The sequence below is a fragment of the Odocoileus virginianus genome, chromosome 6 (assembly GCF_023699985.2).
Source record: "Odocoileus virginianus isolate 20LAN1187 ecotype Illinois chromosome 6, Ovbor_1.2, whole genome shotgun sequence".
NCBI classification, from domain to species: domain Eukaryota; kingdom Metazoa; phylum Chordata; class Mammalia; order Artiodactyla; family Cervidae; genus Odocoileus; species Odocoileus virginianus.
In genome coordinates, this window is record NC_069679.1 from 47,766,506 (window position 1) to 47,787,248 (window position 20,743).

Consider the following 20,743-nt stretch of genomic DNA (forward strand, 5'->3'; position numbering starts at 1 on the left):
AATCTACAGCAAAGGGGAGAAGAATATACAATGGAGAAAAGACAATCTCTTCAACAAGTGGGGTTGGGAAAACTAGACAGCCATGTGTAAATCAATGAAATTAGAATACTCCCTCACACCACATACAAAAATAAACTCAAAATGGTTTAAAGACCTAAATATAAGACATGACACCATAAAACTGCTAGAAGAGAACATAGGCAAAACTTTCTCTGACATAAATTATAGCAATATTTTCTTAGATCAGTCTCCCAAGGCAAAAGAAATAAAAGCAAAAACAAACAAATGGGACATAATCAAACTTACAAGCTTTTGCACAGCAGAGGAAACCATCAACAAAATGAAAAGACAATCTGTGGAATAAGAGAAAATACTTGCAAATGATGAGACCAACTAGGGGTTAATATTCAAAACCTACAAACAGCTCATACAACTCAATAGTGAATAAACAAATAATCTGATTAAAAAATACAGAAGACTTAAATAGACATTTATCCAAAGAAGACATATAGAGGGCCAACAGTGAATGAAAAGATGTCCTGTGTTGCTAATTCTAAGAGAAATGCAAACCAAAACCAGAACAAGGTATCACCTCACACAAGTCAGAATTGCCATCATCAAAAAGCCTACAAATAATAAATGCTGGAGAGGGTGTGGTAAAAAGGGAACCCTCTGACACTATTGGTGGGAATGTAAACTGGTGCAGTTACTATGGAAAACAGCACGCATGTGTGTGTGTTAGTCGCTCAGTCACGTCCGACTCTTTGTGACCGCATGGACTGTAGCCCACCAGACTCCTCTGTCCATGGGATCTCCAAACAAGAATACTGGAGTAGTTGCTATTCCCTTCTCCAGGGGGGTTTCCTGACCCAGGGATCAAACCTGGGTCTCCTACATTTTACCATCTGAGCCACCAGAAAACAGTATAGATTCCTTAAAAAAAAAAAAAAAATAGAGCTACTATATGATCCAGGAACCCTACTCCTGTGTTATATACAGAAAAAAAAAATGAAAACTCTAATTTGAAAACATACAGGTACCCCAAAATTTATAGAAGCATTATCTACAATTTTCAAAACATGAAAACAACCCAAATGCCTATCAACCCAAGTGCTCATCACAAAAACAACCCAAGATGACTGGATTAAGAAGATATAATATGTGTGTGTATGTAACATGGAATAGAATAATACTCAGCCATTAAAAGGGAATGAAATGTTGCCATTTCAATGTGAATGGACCTAGAGAATATTATGCTTAGTGAAATAAGTCAGACAGAGAAAGACAAATACTATATTATATCACTTATATATGGAATCTAAAGTATAATACAAATGAATGTATAAGCAAAACAGAAACAGACTCACAGACATAGAAAATAAATTTATGGCTATCAAAGGGGAAAGAGAGGGTGAGAGGGACAAATTAGGGGTATGGATTTAAGAGGTAAAAACTGCTATACATAAAATAGATAAGCAACAAGGACATACTGTATAGCACAGGTAATTATATTCAATATCTTGTAATAACCTATAATGGAATATACATAATTTGCAAAACAAAACCTGAATCACTATGCTGTACACCTGAAACTAACAAAATACTATAAATCAACTATACTTAAGTGTTTTTAAAAAAAGATTTTTGAGTGTAGATCTAAGTTCATGATTACAGAAGGGAAAGGCTGTAAGTCAGAAAATGCAAAGTAAAAACTACGAAGACCAGTGAACTGCACAATGTGGGACCAGGTAGTCAGCCAGTCACCAGGGGCCCACTGGGATTCAATGTTAGGACTGATCCTCTACTGAGACACACATTTCAAGGTCATGTGTTCAACTCCAGTAATGTATCGATACCTCTGTAGAGATAACAGGGTAGTAAGCAAATTCATGAGTAAGTCATTACTGATTTCAGCCAAATACAGGAAACTAGCAGAATTATTTTTAAATATATTAATGAAGCCATTTCCCCAACAAGTGGGACATTATACAGAACTCGCAAAACCTCCCCTCATGTCCCTGTTTGAATCATCTTTAATACATATCTTTACACAATGTATTCCATGCATCCCCATGTCGTGAACTCACCTTTTTAAAAACAGCTTTATTGAGATATAATTCACATAACATACAATACAGTGGCTTTGGATATACTCACAGATACGTGCAACCATAACGATAGTCAATTTTACAGTATTTTCATCACTTCAAAAAGAAACCTGGCACCCTTTAGTTATCATCTCCCAACTCCACCTCAGACCTTACAAGCAATACTAGTCTCCTAAAGTCTTTCCCCTGGAAGTTACAAGCCTTATTCAATAAATTCCAGAGTTTCAAAATAGTTACTCAAGACAAATTCTGCCAGTGCAATTGTTGCCCTAGGTGGGGAGATTTCCAGTTGATTCTTATTCCATCTTCCCAGAATCTTCCTTGGCACATTCACCCTTGGGTTTCCTGCCTACTCACCCCATGCCCTAACACGTCTATATCTGTATGACCTCCCGTTTTCTGGTTCCATCCGCAGCTTGGGTGTTCAGACCATTAAAGAGGTCATGAATTCTGTTCAACAAGGGGCATCAGCCACATTTCAGGATTCATCAGTCCCAGAGAACCAGGGACCCACCTCTTTAAATCTCTCAACTCTTCCTCCTCACCTTCTTGTAATAATGTATCCTTTTACATTTTTGCCTAATTTTCTACCAACAGGATTAAATTCCTAAGAAAAAGAGAGGGATTTTCATGCTCTGTGTTTATGTGTACATACCTTCTTTTCTAACTTCCAAAAAAAACCATACCAAGTTTTTTGGGTTTTTTAGTTGTTTTTTTTTTAAAGTTAAATTCTGTTGACAAATTTCCCCCAAGCTCTCTGAGTTAACTACAGACAACAGGATTATTTTAAAAATTCTTTTTTTAAAACTCAACATCTCCAAGATCTTAAACAAGGAAAACCAGCCCTTTGAGCACACATGTCTGATGCCTCTGGGCCTGGAGAAGGTCCTCTGACCATAACTAGTGGAGAGAAGAAGTGGTGACATTTCGCCTCCCATTTCTCCCCTTGCTGCCATTCTCTCTCTGAGTGAGGCTGGTCTCACTTGTGGACTAGTAAACACTGCGCTGTAGGGAAGGGAGATTGTAGGCCTCTTTACCCTGAAGAGAACTGCAGCTTGACTGGGCTGCTAAACTGGGCCTTTGTAAGGAAAGGGTCCCCCTGGCTCTCCTCCCCCACCTTGTAAAGCCCAGGGAGAAAAGGCCCACAGGGGAGTGGGTCACCCTCACAGTTGTGGCCAGCCAATTCCTTGCTTGCCTGTGAGTTCCCAGAGGAAATGCAAACAAATCAGACCACATTTGGCTGCTGGCCAACGAATCTTTTAACTTCTTCAATAAAAAGTCTTTAAAACTTTGATTCTGACCCAAATCTTTTGCTCTAGCATAAAAAGTGCTGGGCCTCAAGTCTCTCTGTTGAGGGAAACAGTGTGTCTGTGGCATGTGAATAAGGATGTTTATCTCCGAAATGGTGCCTCGAGCTTCACCAGGTTCTATAATAAGTTCAATGCACTTTACTTCAGCTTTCAAACCTTCCTGAATTTCTGGTGAGTGTTTACCTCCACCCCTTAGAGCAGTCACTGGGTGCGTTTACTTGGGAATGTTCTTAACTCTATCTTCTTTCTTTGTAAGCCCCCAGTTACGCTTTGTAAAAAGGACCCAGAGGTTATGGAGTTTCCACTGAAACTGGGAGGAGAGAAAACAAACTCTCAAGCAGGAGGCATTTAAAAGGTGTTGGTCACTGGTATTCACTATCCAAAGTGGTCCTAGAGCTACCACATTACAAAAAATAAAAATAAACTTAAAAGAATTGATGAGCTATAAGGTGTAGCTTTTTTTTTTTCCTTTTAGACTAAATGGTACATTAGACTTTTTTCTGTTTTTGTTCCCTCTCTGTTGCTGCTTATTTCCAGAGTACATTATATGGCAGATACCTGCTCTCTAAAGTCACATCTCAAGCCCTTATACATAGAAGTCTTAAGATGTGGACCAATGGACAGAGGAGCCTGGTGGGCTACAGTCCATGGGGTGGCAAGAGTCGGACAAGACTCAGCAACGAAACGAGATGGAAGAACCCAGTTTTCCATGCCGAGGTGTCTCTCCTAGTCTCAAATCAATACCCTTACCACCTTCACTTCCACACTTTCCTAGAAATAATATTATTGAGTTCACTTTGAGCCTTTGAGAGGAAGTCTGTAGAAATCAGTTGCAAGCAAACCACTAAGCAGTAATTTTTTAATCTACTCTGTCACTAGTTTACCTATACAATATGGACATTCAAACAGCAGCTGAACCCTTGCATGTGATCTCCTGGGTATGGACTTCAACCTCCTAACCTGAAATCTGCCTTCAGCATACATGGGAACCAAAGCCATCAAGAACGTTCCCCAGAGAGTGTCAAATAGCTGAAAAAGTAATTGGGAGCAAGACAGGATTCCAAACTCAAAGAAAGAAGAGAGAATCATAGATCAAATCCCAGGCAATTTTTCATTTTCATAAAACTGGAGTTTGCAATAATTTTTACCCATTTCTTTATTTGCTCCCTTAAATAACACCTCACAGAGTCAACCTCAAACTATTCATTTCCATCTAAATGACTTTTAGGGAAAATAGGTGGGAACTAACTCCATTTCAGAATTAATTTCCTTCAATGGCACACTTCCAGACATGTCACAGAGCATTGAGTGTTATAAAGTAATATTTTTTGTTGCTATTAAAGTGCCAGTTTAAATTATATATACATAAATGTGCTGAGTCTAGTCTGTTAGGTCACCACCAAATCATTTCTAAAGATGAACACCATTAACAAGAGCAGGGGAAGTGATTCCCTATTTAGGCATCCTTTCTCTTTTTAGCCTGGTGGCTATACACACATCATTATTCCTCCCATCCCATCTCTGCGCGCACACACACACACACACACACAAACACACACACACACGATTTACTTTAGCCTCCTCTTAAACAATTTCATTCTATCACAATATTTGTGGAGTAAATGTGACACTTGACCTTATTTTGTTCTGTTTTCATTATCTTGTTATCATTATATTCATTCATTTACATGGATACTTCTAAAATTGGTCAGAACTCTGTTGGAGCCGACAAATTATGACAGCAGACAAAACAACATATTCATAGATATTTATGATGCTGCAATTCTAAAGCACTATGAAGTCAACTCCTCATATGAAGATAATACTGCTAGTGCTGGTATTTATGACAAGTCATAAATGACAACGCTGGATGCCTATCTTGGGTAATGTCTTGTAGAGCTTTGGAAGAATCCCTCACTGTAGGTCACTTTGTTTGACCTTCCTCCTCTCTCTGGGGAATTTCTAGGTGACTGTTTAAGGGGAGACTGATACTAGGGGGAGGTAGCCAAGGCTGCACAGAAAGGGGTGTGGTCATTGTCACCTGCCCAGGTAAAGAGTAGTTTATGTTGTTCTCAGGTTGTAGCCAGTCCTATCATGGGCTGCCCTGAGGATTCACAAAGCTGCGCATCTGCTTCTGCTGCCCCTATGCTTCCTCGGTTTCTATCCTTGTTCAGTATAAGAACCAGAACCTGACTGTCTTGGTGTTCAAACACAGTGACTTGCCATGTCATTTCTCCATCTAACCATCCCTGCCCTCTCCCAAGTCATTAACCCAAATTCCTCCTCCATGCTCTAATTTTACCCCTAGAGAATTGGACTTATCTATTCTATTGATCAGCAGACTTTGCTTGGAAGCCCACTTTAGAAAAGCAAGTAACAGAAAACTTCCTGCTGTTTCTAATCTAATGGTCTCTCTGAGCTTCTCTTGTTTTATTTTTGGCTTCCCAAACTCTGATCCATTTGAGAAAATGATAATCTCTCAGCAGAAAGGACAAATTTAATGAAAGCACCACATACTTGGTAAAATTTTAAGAGTTCCAAGGAAAAGTCTAAAACTCTAACATTGGAACTCTTTCTTTTGAGTAAAGCATCATATTGCCATACATTTCTGAGAAGGATAACACAATAATCCATTATCATGCCCAACACCGTGGCATAGCTGTCTATCAAATAGCTAGCTGTTTTCTTGTAAAACAATGTAATGAGATACTGATGTGGCAAGTTTTGAAAGAAGATAGAGGATGGGGTATATAAAATACAGAAAACTCAGAAAGGGAGAGCACAATAAGTAGATCACCATCGTGGAATAAAGTGGACAATATTAAGCACCTAAGGATTATGGCAAAAAGAAAATAGAGGCGAGCTCTGATTCAATCAAGATTCAGTCAAAAAAACAGAAAGCACTCCAGATATCTCAAACAGAGAGAATCTGGTACAGGGAATTGATAATCAAGTTGGTGAAGGCTGGGAAGCCTAACAAGGTATATTAATGCAACCCAGAGATCAGCAATAACATGAACCCAAGATACCACCAATCTCTAGGTCTGAAGGGGCCATTAAAGGAGGCAATGCCACTAACTCTCAGGAGCTAGGGTATCCAGTTTGAATAAAAATTTGAAGTAGATTTTAGGTATGTTCCCACTTCCATTTCCATGTAACCCCCTTCTTCAGGACTCCGAGCCTGGGGATGAAGATTTTATAGATTACATAAAAGATTAAGGAAAGCCACTGTATCCCAGTGAGCTCAGAATAGAACCCTCAGGCATCAAAGGAAGGTTGAGTCCTCTCTGGTCTTTAAATAAATAGGAGAGAAATGAATTTGATCAACCCTTGCCATTACCCTCCCTATACCAGCTGGCTCTCACCCCCAGTCCATCAGAGGTAGGATGACCAGACATCCTTGGTTTGCCAAGGACAGCCTCAACACACATTTGTCCTGGCATCACATCTTTTTAGCATATGTCCTAGAATTTTCATCTTTTAATGAAGTATTATTAAGAGATAAAACTATAAAACTCTTAGAAGGAAATATAGATGGAAAATCTGCATGACTTTAGATTAGGCAATGATTTCCTAGAAATGACACCAAATGCACAAGGCAATCAAACAAAATAAGAGATAAACTGGATCTATCAAAATTTAAAACTTTAGTGCTTTCAAAAGACACTTAAGAAAGTGAAAATCTCAGAGAATGGGGAAAGTATCTACAAATCATCTGATAAGGGTCTTGCATCCCCAATATACAAAAAATGCATAACTAGACAACAAAACAACAAATAACCCAATTTCAAAATGGGCAAGAGGTTAAAAGACATTTCTTCAGAAAAGACATATGAAAAGATGCTCGACATCATGAGAATTAGGGAAACAAACCAACAGATAAACTGAATACATCAAAATTAAAAATTCAAATCAAAATCACAATAATATATCACTGTTTATAAAGGTACCTGTTATATCTTCACACACCAGATATAACAGAAACAACAGATGATAACAATTGCTGATGAGGATGTGGAGAAATCTGAAGCCTCATACACTGCTGATGGGAATGTAAAATGGTACAGACACTGTGGGAAACCATGTGATGGTTCCTCAAAAAGTTCAATATAGAGTTACCATATGATGCAGCAATTATACTCCTAGGTATATGTAACTAGGAGAACTGAAAACATATATTCATGTAACATATAAACATTTATACACAAATGTTCATAGTAGCATTATTCATAATTCCCAAAAAGCGGAAACAATTAAAATGTCCACCAACTAGAGCAGATAAATGAAGTATATCCATATAAAGAAATATTAACAATAATAAAGCATTGTTAAATGCTACAACATGGCTGAGCCTTGTGCTAAGTGAAAGTAGCCAGACACAAACGAATACATATGGTATGATTCCATTTCTATAAAATGTCCAGGATAGGCAAATCCACAGAGACGAAATAACAGTGATTGCCAGAAGCTGGGGAGAAGGTGAAACTGGTACTAACTGCTAATAGGCACAGGGTTTCAGTTGTTGTAGCTGAAATAATTATTTATTTCATTAAATAATTCCATATGTACCTCTGTGTGTTTTTTCTCTGGATGTATGCTGCATTAAAAAAAAATCACTCATTTATTTGGTGATGATTGTTTTTATAATACAAAGCAACCTCCACCCTCCCCCCCAAAAAATAGTGGATAATCAATTATCAATGATTAACTTGTTATAGTTTTCCTCTGCTTTAAAAATACCTTCTTCAATTAAATAAAATAACCACAGTATAACTTCCTGACACAACTGCCAAATTAATCTAAAATAAAAGGAAATTATTGTAATTTCTCAATCTTCTTTAGCCTAGCTGGACTTCTGTCATTCAGAATGCCCTCCAATCTGAAAGTAACCAAGAAAAGAAAAAGCAAAATGTGTCTCTCTTCAGTAGAAAAAGAAAAACCCTCCCGGTGACAGGCTTGTCAATCTGCTCACAGAAGTTATAGCACCTTTTTATTGGCAGAACTACTAAAAGGCCAGCTGCTCCTCACCAAAGCCAAACAGTGTCAAAGAATAAAAAAAAAAAAAAGGAAATAAGAAAACAGGCAGAGGATATTCAAGGATGATCATAAAATCCCAATCTAGGTCCTAACTCTACTGCTAAATATGTGTGACCCTGAGCAAGTCACTTAAACTCTCTGAGACTCAGTTTCCTCATCAATAAAATAGGAAAATAATATCTGTCTTCAGGGAGATTAAGCCCCTGATAGTACTTTTGGAATAAGCCTCTGGCCCAGAGGCACTCAATAAATGTTTCCTGGTTGTTGCGATGACAGAATGCTTTTCTTGGGAGGCCTTTTTGATTTAATTAGGGATAGAAAGTCATTATAGATAGTAGAAACATTATATACAGGAGCTTGCTGAATACAAGTTGGGAATCTCCAAACGTGAGGAAAGTTAATACTTTATTTTTATTTTATTACTAGCTTTTTAGCCACACTACGTGGCAAGCAGGATCTTAGTTCTCCAACCAGGGACCAATCTCAGGGCCCCTGCAGTGGAAGCACAGAATCTTAACCACTAGACCTCTGGGGAAGTTCTGGAGGCTAATATTTTAAACCAACTTCGTGCTCTAATATAGAGAGGACAAATAAGTTTCATTTTGAGTGGCGACTCAAACTAGTAGTGAATGCCCAAAGTGCTAAGGCAGAAAGAATTCTGAAGATGAGTCGTGAATCCAAGGGCAGAAGGGATGTGATAGACTCCGATATTCGCCCTGATCTCAGAAGAGGAAGTGATGGCACATGCCATTCCTGATCTTCTATGCACAAAAGACAAACCTGCAGTGACTCTGGCAGCCAATTTCACAAGAGAAACTCAAACGAGTAATATAATAGTACTTCTTAAACAAAGAAACATTTTAGTTGAGAAACAATTTACTTAAAAAAAAAAACTAACAAAAATGCCAATACTGGTAAGATCTACGGTATTACAGGGACAGCTCTTCAGGGAAATCCTACTTTTCTGACTTCTGCCCTTGAAACTTGAGGAAGAGGGCAGGAAGGGATACTCTCTTGGAGCCCAGGACCTGACACACTTTAAACATCCATCCGTTTCCTGTCCTTGGAAGAAACGAACACCCTCTCCCCTCCTCCCTCACTCCCATGAAAAACCTACTATTTACAGACAAATCAGTAGTTCGAAGTCCACAGTATTCTCCCACAAAGAACATTTCCTGGGACTTCCCTGGTGGTCCAGTGGTTCAGCGTCTGCTTTGCAATGCAGGGGATCTGGGTTTGATCCCTGTTTGAGGAACTGGGATTCTGCATGCTGTGGGCAACTGGTCTTGCATGCTGCAATGAAAGATCCCAAATTATGCAACTAAGATCTGACCTGCCAGGGCTAAGACCCAACACAGCCAAATAAATATAAATAAAATTTGGTGTTTTTTTTTTTTTTAAAAGGAAAATTCCCAGCTACAACTGCCAATACTGGGGCAAGTTCAGCTCAGACCAGCCTACCAAGGAGTTTTTAGCCTGGAGCTGCTCCAGCAAAGCCCTCTGCTTGTGCCCTTCTGGCCTGTTGAGCAATGTCTGCTGATGCAAGACTTCAGAGCTTCATTCTGATGGGAAGATTTAAAAAGTCCCCTTCTACTCCCCTTTCTTAATCAACACTTAGCAGCCACAATAAGGGGCTCTTCCTTTTGATGCTAACTGCACTGCCTAATTGTAGGATCATTATCTTTAATAACCTGGCCAGACCTAAAACATACAGAAGAGGGTTCTGTGTCTACAAAGAGTGACACATGCCTCTTTGCTCCAAATTTAATACTGAATTTGATCAAATGCCTCAGGAATTCCTAGCATAGTGTAGGAGTGTGTCCTTCACGAAATCAAAACCTGGTTAGGACATTACCTCTTTTACAAGAACTAAATTTACCCTCTTGACTTAAATAACTAGGAAGCTGGAGAAATTATGTAAAATTGTTATTTGTTGAGACATTGAAAACAACCAGCACGAGGCAAATTTCCCTGAGAGAAGGGAAACGAAAGCAAAGCAAGCCCCATAACCGTCCCACCTTACTATCTGGAAGCAGTTTTCAAGGCACAGGACCAGAAAAGTTCTAAAAGCTCAGGGAGGCCAGAAGGGCTAGATGTGGGGACGGAAATCCTTTATGTTTCCACAAGCCAAAGTGCTTCCATGATACAGAAGTGCAATCCTCAGAAAGGTGTCGCTTTCGCGGAGGATAATTTAACCCAAGACTAAAAACTGTTCTGGACCAAGCATAATAAGTTTCTAAGGTAGATCTTGAAAAGATCAATCTGATTCCAAGTGCCTTAACCAAACACCAAAACACATCCCAACACCATATAAAAGAATACAGTAAAATCCAGCACTCAACAATGTCTAGCATCTAGTTAAAAATACACACACACACACACACACACACACACACACACACACACATCTATATATATACACACACACCAGACATGCAAAAAAGCAGACAAAATAGGACCAATAACAGAAGAAAATACAATCAATAGAAATAGACACAGGTCCCATATACATTGGTTAGCACTCTGGACTCTAAAACAGACACAGAAATGACAGAGATGCCAGAATTATCTGACAAAAACATTATAACAGCTATTAAAAATACACTCCATATGTTCTAGAAGAAGAAAACCTGAGCATGATGAAAAAAACTTGAAGATATAAAAAAGACCCAAATGGCACCTCTATAGAGAAGAAAAATATTATGTCTGAATTTAAAAACATATTAGTAGCATTTTAGACAAAGGTAAGTTAGATATAGGAAGGAGACAGAGACAAGAACAAATAGATATCAAATTCTTCTAGAAGTTGAGGAAAATCCTTCCTTTTAAAAAGACATAATTCTCTTGGAATTGCCATCAAAGATTAACAGATTTAATATAAGGATTAGCAGCAAGGAAGGAACTATCACAGATTGTTTTTTCTAGATTAGACCTTTATAGGTCTATAAATTGAGATCTTGGTTGAATGTTACTTCCAAGACAGCACTATCCTATAGACATATAATACAGTCACATATGTAAGTTTAAATTTTCTAGTAGCCACATTAAAAAGAAATATGTAAAATTAATTTTAATAATATAGTTAGCCTAATATATTCAAATATTACTTCAATATTATTAACAATTTTAATATTTTATATTTTTTGTACTAAAACTTTAAAATCCAAAGCCCATTTTTTTTCCCCCCGGGTATTAATTTTTTTTTTCCATTTATTTTTATTAGTTGAAGGCTAATTACTTTACATCATTGCAGTGGTTTTTGTCATACATTGAAATGAATTAGCCATGGATTTACATGTATTCCCCATCCCAGTCCCCCCTCCCACCTCCTTCTCCACCCGATCCCTCTGGGTCTTCCCAGTGCACCAGGCCCGAGCACTTGTCTCATACACCCAACCTGGGCTGGTGATCTGTTTCACCCTAGATAATATACATGTTTCGATGCTGTTCTCTTGAAACATCCCACCCTCGCCTTCTCCCAGAGTCCACAAGTCTGTTCTATACATCTGAGTCTCTTTTTCTGTTTTGCATACAAGGTTATCGTTACCATCTTTCTAAATTCCATATATATGTGTTAGTATACTGTAATGGTCTTTATCTTTCTGGCTTACTTCGCTCTGTATAATGGGCTCCAGTTTCATCCATCTCATCAGAACTGATTCAAATGAATTCTTTTTAATGGCTGAGTAATATTCCATGGTGTATATGTACCACAGCTTCCTCATCCATTCGTCTGCTGATGGGCATCTAGGTTGCTTCCATGTCCTGGCTATTATAAACAGTGCCAAAACCCATTTTATACTTAAAATACATCTCGGTCCTGACTAGCCACATTTCAAGGGTGCAGGTACCACATCTGGCCAGTGGCTATTATACTGGACTGCATAAGTCTAAGCAGTTGCATTAGTCAGGGTCATGCTAGGTATTGTAACAAACTCAAAAATCTCAATGGCTTAACACAATCCAAGATTTATTTTCAATTTGGGTTACAGTCCAAGGAAGTTAAGAAGGAAAAGAACTCTACCTCATTCAGGGACTCAAGTTTCTTATAGCCAGTGGCTCCACTGTCTCCTTTCTGGAGACTTTCACTGGATTCTCTTTATCCAGTCACCTCAAAAGCAAAGAGTAAGGGCATCCCACTAAAGCAGCAGCAGCTATGGGTGCAAACTCTCCTCATAGAAAATCACCATCATACAAGTCACATATACACTTTAGACCTCTGTTTGGACTACATGTGCTAACATTCAGCTGGCCACACCAACGAGAATGGAAGGAGAAAAGAGAAGGGGAATGAAATATGCTGAACAAAGATCTATCACAATGTGAATGGTTCAATTTGAAAAGCCTCTGGAAGAGGAGAAATTAAAGCTGAGCAACTGATGTGTTTTCCTCTCCACTGGTAACGGTAGCCTTGCTGCTCCCATATTCTCTAAGATATAGCATGGACTAATAATAAGCAAAAATATAGTCTGAAACATGGATCATTACAGAAAATGGCTCAGACTGCATTACTAGGGGCCTCTTAATGATCTACCTTTGTTAGAAAACCCTGTTCTAAACTGTAAAATGAAACACAGACACAGAAAACCATACTATACAAATGGATAATTTCATACATTATTTTTTCAAATTTTATTGAAGTATAGTTCATTTACAATGTTGTGTTAATTTCTGCTATACAGCAAAGTGACTCAGTTATACATATATATATATATATATATATATATTCATATTCTTTTCCATTAAGGTTTATCACAGGATATTGAATATAGTTACCTGTACTACACAATAGGACCTTGTTTATCCATTCTATATATAGTTTGCATCTGCTAATCCCAAACTCAATCCTTCCCTTCCCCAAACCCCACCCCACTGGCAACCACAAGTCTGTTTTCTGTGTCTATGAGTCTGTTTCTATTTCACAGATAGGTTCATTTGTGTCATATTTTAGATTCCATGTATAAGTGATATTATATGGTATTTGTCTTTCTCTGACATTCTGTAATATGATCATCTCTATGTCTATCCATGTTGCTGCAAATGACATTGTTTCATTATTTTTCATAGCTCAGTAGTATTCCATTGTGTATATACACCACATCTTCTTTATCCATTCACCTGTCAATGGACATTTAGGTTGTTTCCATGTCTTGGCTATTGTAAACAGTGCTGCTATGAACACTGGGGTGCATGTATCTTTTTTAATTATAGTGGGGTTTTTTTTTTTTTTTGCACACAGGGCTTCCCTGCTTGTTCTCTATTGCTGCTGCTGCTGCTGCTGCTGCTGCTAAGTGGCTAGATAGGTCTAATTTTCGTAACTTCCTCATGCATCGAAATGGGATGTGTAAAAATCCAGAGAGTCTTTCACAGTGGTGTGTCTTCTCAGACTCTCGACCAACTGATACCACTTCTTCAAAGCACTCAGTGAGCCTCACATGGGCAGGTAGAGACGGCTGAGCCTTGGACCCCCTTCAGCTTCCTCTGGGGTTGATATCTCCTGCTTGTATCTCAAAGAAAACATTCATGAAGGACTATCACTAGTGCCAAGTACAAGGCCCATGTTCAAAATAATCGTCAGACTAGTGATCTCTCTGGAAGAGCGTCCTGTCCACAGAGGCTCATAGGCCACTCCCTGTGTCTGCAGTGAAGGGACCGCTGAGCCAAGTTTCCTGCTCTTGGTTTGAAACAAGGGAAAAGCAGACTCTTTCCCCTCCTGGAAGGATGTGGAACACAGCTGCCTTGAACAAGTCATTCCCAAAGTCTAAGGACCGTTTCAGTCACGTCCTTGGTAAGACAGAGAAGCCACTCACTTTCGTGTAGGAGGGGTCTTTGGAGTCTGGGGTCAGACTCTGTGATGAGCAAGCAGAGCTGTTGCTTTCAGTGTTCATGAATTATAGTTTTGTCTGGATATATATCCAGGAGTGGGATTGCTGGATCATATGGCAACTCTATTTTTAGTTTTTTGAGGAACCTCCACACTGTTTTCCATAGCAGGTGTACCAATTTACAATCCCACCAACAGTGTTAAGAGGGTTTCCCTTTTCTCCACATCCTCTCCAGCCATTAGTTATTAGTAGACTTTTTAATGATGGCCATTCTGACTGGTGTGAGGTGGTACCTCATTGTAGTTTTGATTAACATTTCTCTAATAATTAGAGATATGAATGTCTTCTCATGTGCCTATTGCCATTTTTTTTGCATATCTTCTGTGGAGAAATATCTACTTATGTCTTCTGATCATTTAATCAGTTGGGTTGTTTGGTCTTTGTTACTGCATGGTACAAGCTATTTGCATATTTTGGAAATTAAACCCTTGTCAGTCACATCATTTGCAAATACTTTTCTCCAGGTTCATAGGTTGTCATTTCCTTTTTTGTTTTTTTTTTTTCCATGGTTTTCTTTGCAGTACATAAGCTTGTAAGTTTGATAAAGTCCCATTTATTTTTGCTTTTAACTTGAAAAAATGATTAACAATAACAGGGAAACTGTTATAATACCACCCAGGTCAAGAAACAATACTTTGCCAACCATCCCAAAAAGCCCCTGCATGCATGCTAACTCACTTCAGTAGTGTCTGACTCTTTGCGACCCTATGGACTGTAGCCCACCAGGCTCCTCTGTCCATAGCATTCTCCAGGCAAGAATAGTGGAGCGGGTTGCCATGCCCTCCTCGAGGGGATCTTCCCAACCCAGGAATTGAACCCAAGTCTCTTGGGTCTCCTGCAGTGGCATTGTGAGGCACGCTCTTTACCACTATCACCACCAGGGAAGACACCCTCCCCCCCAAGAAGTCCTTCAGTGGGCCTAATTCCAATCACTGTCTTCCCCCTGCCCCAGAGTAACATTACATTTATTACAATCACTTCCTTGCATTTCTTTTAAATACCCAACTGTGCATCCATCCCTAGACACTACAGTTTAGTCTAGCCCATTTTTAAGAAACCTGACATGTTTCTTTTAATGTAAAAACTCCATCCCATCCCTTTCTTTTCCTTATTTGTTGAAGGTCTCTAGAGTTTTCCAGTCTGAATTTTGCTGACTGCAAACATGTAATGTAGTTTAGCTTATTCCTCTCTCCTCTGTATTTTCAGTTGCAAGCTGGCAACTTCATCCAAAGACTTGAACAAACTCAGATTATTCTATCACTTTGGTTAAGACTGTAGGTGATCTGTACTCTTTCATCGGGAGACACAATTTAGCTACTGTGTCCTTTGTTGTGACTTTGGTGGTCTTTGATAGATTCTTTGCTATCTGGTATAAAAAATATTTCAGGCTCATCTTGTATAATTTCTGTCCCAGACCTAGAATCAATAATTTCTCCAAGAAGCCTTGGTTTCTTTTAGGGGAAAATCCAACTGAGCAACTAAACCACCAAACCACCACAGTAAACCACATTCCAGGACCACAACTAGGCACCTGGGGCATATGTGTATGTGTGTATCCTCAACACAAAATGAGAACTACACAAGTTATTCACCATCTTCTGTATTATTTCTATACTTACTTTCCTCACTCTAAAACTCCTGGTCTCAAGGATACAGACCATGATAAAATTGAAATATCCCACCATTAATCTTTTGTTTTATCCTACATGGTATCAGATAATATTACCACTATTAATACAGTTACAAAAAATATTTCTGATTTTGCATATGCTTTTTCTATTCCCCCCCCCTTCTTTCAGCTGTACTGCATCTGCATTGTCAGTGCACACAGCCCTTACATACTCTATCTTCTCCTTTTCACTTATTCCTAGTTCTACAGTCATATATTTAATGCTTACAACCAGCCCTTATGAATCTCATTTCTAGTAGCTTCCTCAGGAAGGGTTCACAGGGTTCATAGGAACCCTATAGGATTCCTATAGGATTCCATAGGGTTCATAGGAACAATATTCCTTGACTACTTATATGTTGATAGCAGTTTGTGCTTGTTAAGCTTGGGGATTAGTTTTACTAAGCATAAAATTCTTGGTTCACATCTTCGAGTATCTAAAATATATTATCCTATTTTCTTCTGGCATATATCATTTGTCAAAGTCTGATGATAATCTATTTTCTTTATAAGTCACTTGCTATTTTTTCCTAGATGGTCAAGGAATTTTTCCAATTTTTATGAGTTTAGTAATCTTACTAGAACGTCTTGTCTTGCTATTTATCAGTTGAGGGTCTCAGGTACACAGTGTACTCTCTCTCATTTCAAATTATTTTTAATTGTACTTTCAGGAATGTTCCCTTGAGTTACCATGTTCAGGATTTGTTTTGGTCCTGTGTTTTGGAAATTCTCCTTCAGGAGCTCCTATAATCCATATGCTGAATCTTCTTTACCTATCTTCAAAATTTGTTGCTTTCTCTTGAATATTCACCATATTTCATTTATTTTAAAAATATATCATCCTCATACTGTATTTCCCTAAGGCATTTTTTGTGTGTGTTTATTCACACTTGTGACTCTTCTAGTTGCTTTTAGTTCTGAGGTTTTTTTAAAAAATTTAATTTCTTCTCTAATTTATCACTTCGTTTCAGAATTTCGACAGCACTAATATATGTTGTTTTCTCACATCTGAATTTTAAAATCTCATCTAGCTTGTTTTGAAACAGTAGGCTAACAGTTTTGATCTATTTTGTGAGCATGTTATACTAGTGTACTTTTATTTTCTGTAGGGATATTACCCCACCTCTTAATATCACCCTCTCTCATACATAATAAGTTTATATGGGATTTGATCATAGTATTTTTCCGTTGCCTATATTTCCTAAATATTTAGGGACATCATTGAAAACAGCTTTTCTAACTTCATGAAGCTTTCCTTTTTCTGCTTTTTTTTTTTAATTATGTTAAAAACTTTGGCAATTCACCTTCTGATGTTTCCTGGTTCCGCTAAATTTCTTCACTTTTATCTGAACTCTTTCTTTCATCTTTACTGCCCACTCTTTTTTCTTTTTTCCATAATGATGTTATTAAACTCATACTTTAAGACATTGAAAAATTATAATATGAACCACTATGTGCCTTACATCATCTCACAGTAATCCTATAAGGTAGGTATTATTATCCCCCCTATACAAAAAAGAAACTGGGGCACAGAGTGTTTAAGTATTATGCCCAAAAGCACAAGTTTGTAATTAGTGAAGCCAAGAATTAAAATTTGACAATCCAACAATTCACATGTTACTTAACAATGTCTACAGTACTTTCCTGCTTGGATATGAGGGACCCTCATTTCTCAAATCCTACCATGCTACCATTTTAACAGCAAGCCTAAGCTTGCTAAATTCAAACACTAAGCTGCTACTGTCACAGAACCTACAACTTTTTGTACATTCACACAAGATTCCTCCTCTGTACCTACCCTAATCTTTCCAAATAATGCCATTACTTACCTTCCAAACACTCAATAGCTACTCTTAATCAGTCTCCATTGCAGGAAGGAGTGTGGGGAAAACATCACCAAAAACAATCCTACTGAGGAAAAGTAGGGTGACACAGACAGCATTTAAAACAGGGGTTCTCAGCATCGAAACATGTATATTATCTAGGGTGAAACAGATCACCAGCCCAGGTTGGGTGCATGAGACAAGTGCTCGGACCTGGTGCACTGGGAAGACCCAGAGGGATCGGGTGGAGAGGGAGGTGGGAGGGGGGATCGGGATGGGGAACACATATAAATCCATGGCTGATTCATGCCAATGTATGACAAAACCCACTACAATACTGTAAAGTAATTAGCCTCCAACTAATAAAAATAAATGAAAAAAAAAAAAAATAAAAATAAAATAAATAAAACAGGGGTTCTCAAACTTGGCTGCATGTTGTAATTATCTATGGAGTTTAATAATAGCAGGAGCCTATGTCTGATCCCTCAAAGAATCTGATTATGGTCTAGGGTATGGGATTTTAAAATTATCCCGTCTCGTGGATTGCACAGTGATTTTGTGTTGTGTTGTGTATTAGTCGCTCAGTCATGTCCGACTCTTTGTGACCCCATGGACTGTAGCCCACCAGGCTCCTCTGTCCATAGAATTCTCCAGGCGAGAATACTGGAATGGGTTGCCATACCCTTCTCCAGGGAATCTTCTGGACCCAGGGATCAAACCTGGGTCTCCTGCATTGCAGGCAGATTCTTCACCATTTGAGCCACCAGGGAAGAATACCATATTGTATATTTGAAATCTGTTAAGACCCTAAGTGTTCTCACCACACACACAAAAGTAACTGTGTGAAGTGATGGATGCATTTTAATTAATTTGACTGTGGTAATCATTTCACAATATATATTAAATCATCAAACTGGACAACTTGAAAAAAATCACATTGCACAATCTAAATTTTTTTGTCAATTGATGCCTTTTCCCCCCACGCCACCAAGCAATTGTGAGTGGAGGCAAACTGGCTTGTCCTACCAATTAACTCAATTCTGTCACTATACACCTGGAGACAGAATCAGATCTTATAAGTTAAAGGTTCAGTTCCACAAGACTGCTCCCCTTCAGATACTAACCACAAGTCCAGGTTGTCAACTACACTGCTGACACAATGACTGTAAACTGGAAGGTCCTACAACCCACTTCTGAGGTTCAATTAATTTGGAAGAGTGGCTCACAGAATCCAGAGAAACATTTACTTATGTTTACCAGTTTATTATAAAGGATACATGGACTCTGTGGGAGAAGGCGAGGGTGGGTTGTTTCGAGAGAACAGCATGTATATTATCTATAGTGAAACATATCACCAGCCCAGGCTGGATGCATGAGACAAGTCCTTGGGCCTGGTGCACTGGGAAGACCCAGAGGAATCGGGTGGAGAGGGAGGTGGGAAGGGGGATTGGGATCGGGAATACATGTAACTCTATGGCTGATTTATGTCAATGTATGACAAAACCCACTGCAATGTTGTGAAGTAATTAGTCTCCAACTAATAAAAATAAATGAAAAAAAAAATTAAAAAAAATAAAGGATATAGATGAAGAGGTATAGAGGGTGAGAAACAGAAGGGTCCCAAGCACAGGAATTTCTGTCCTCACTGGAACTGGGGTGTCCCCCCTCCCAAAATGTGATGCATTCACCAACACAGAAGCTCATCAAATCCCTTTGTTCAGTAAAATTTTTTTTTGAGCTTAATCTCCAGCCCTCAAATCTTTCCCTTCCTTGAGGTCAGTGGGTAGGGTTGAAAGTTCTAATTCTCTAAGTACTTGGTCTCTCTGGTGACCAGCCCCTTTCTGAGGCTATGGGTGAGACACAGTCCAAAGTCTTTTAACTCAGGTGTGTTCAGAAAGGCTCTGTATAAATAATAAAAGACACTACTATTGCTTCTGGAAGTGAAGACTGGTCCAATATTTGGGTTCAAATAATTTCACCTTTCCTTTAAAGGCTCAAAAACTCTTCTACCTAACCCCATTAACCATCAACTAAGATGAAAAAACTAAGTTCTTACACATTGATATCCATGATCAATGAGGACCAGTTTGCTCTAGTCACAGATACTGCCCTTACCTTTATTAAATTACAAGGCAGCATCAGACCAAATGCCCCTCCCTAAGAATATATATGCCTTGCCTCTGTTCCTATTTATCATAAAGGGCGGAGTCAGCCATTGAGTATGTACACAATTAAAGTGTGGAGAAGATGTGCAATTAAACTTCTAATTACTTTTCTCTCATGAAAGCATGAATAATCTCTAGGCTCTAATTTCTATCCATTTGGCCTAAGACCTATCAGACCCCATCAGGGAAAAAACTTTCTGAGGTCAGCCATTTAGTCACAAAGGCATCTTAAAGTTTAAGAAAGGAAAAGTACTCATCCACTTAGGAAAATAGTTTAAAATAACTAAAGGAAATTGAGTACTTCTCTTGGAGAAAAGCCCACAATCTAGCCCCACTAGTTTTCCAGTGTTATAAGTGTGCCAGTAAACTTTGACTTTCCCCACACACAGGCCCATCCTCTCTGCATCCGCCACAATCTTTAAGTGCTCATGGTTCTCTGGGACTCATTTTTGGGGGTATCCTCTTATCTTGGATCCATGTACCTACCATAACATTTCCCATGTGATACAAATGAACATTTCCTTTTCTTGTGCTCTATCCCAGGCGGCCTGTTCTTTCCCAACTTTCCTAATGCTATTGACCTTTAATATAGTTTCTCCCATTACCATAGTTCTCACTTTTCTAAAGAAATAGGTGATACTAATTTAGCTGGTAAATCTGCCTTATATTCATTACCTCCCTATGTTTAATTTCACTGACCAAATGTCTACCACTTTCCACCCTAGAAAAAGTTCTTCTAGACCAAT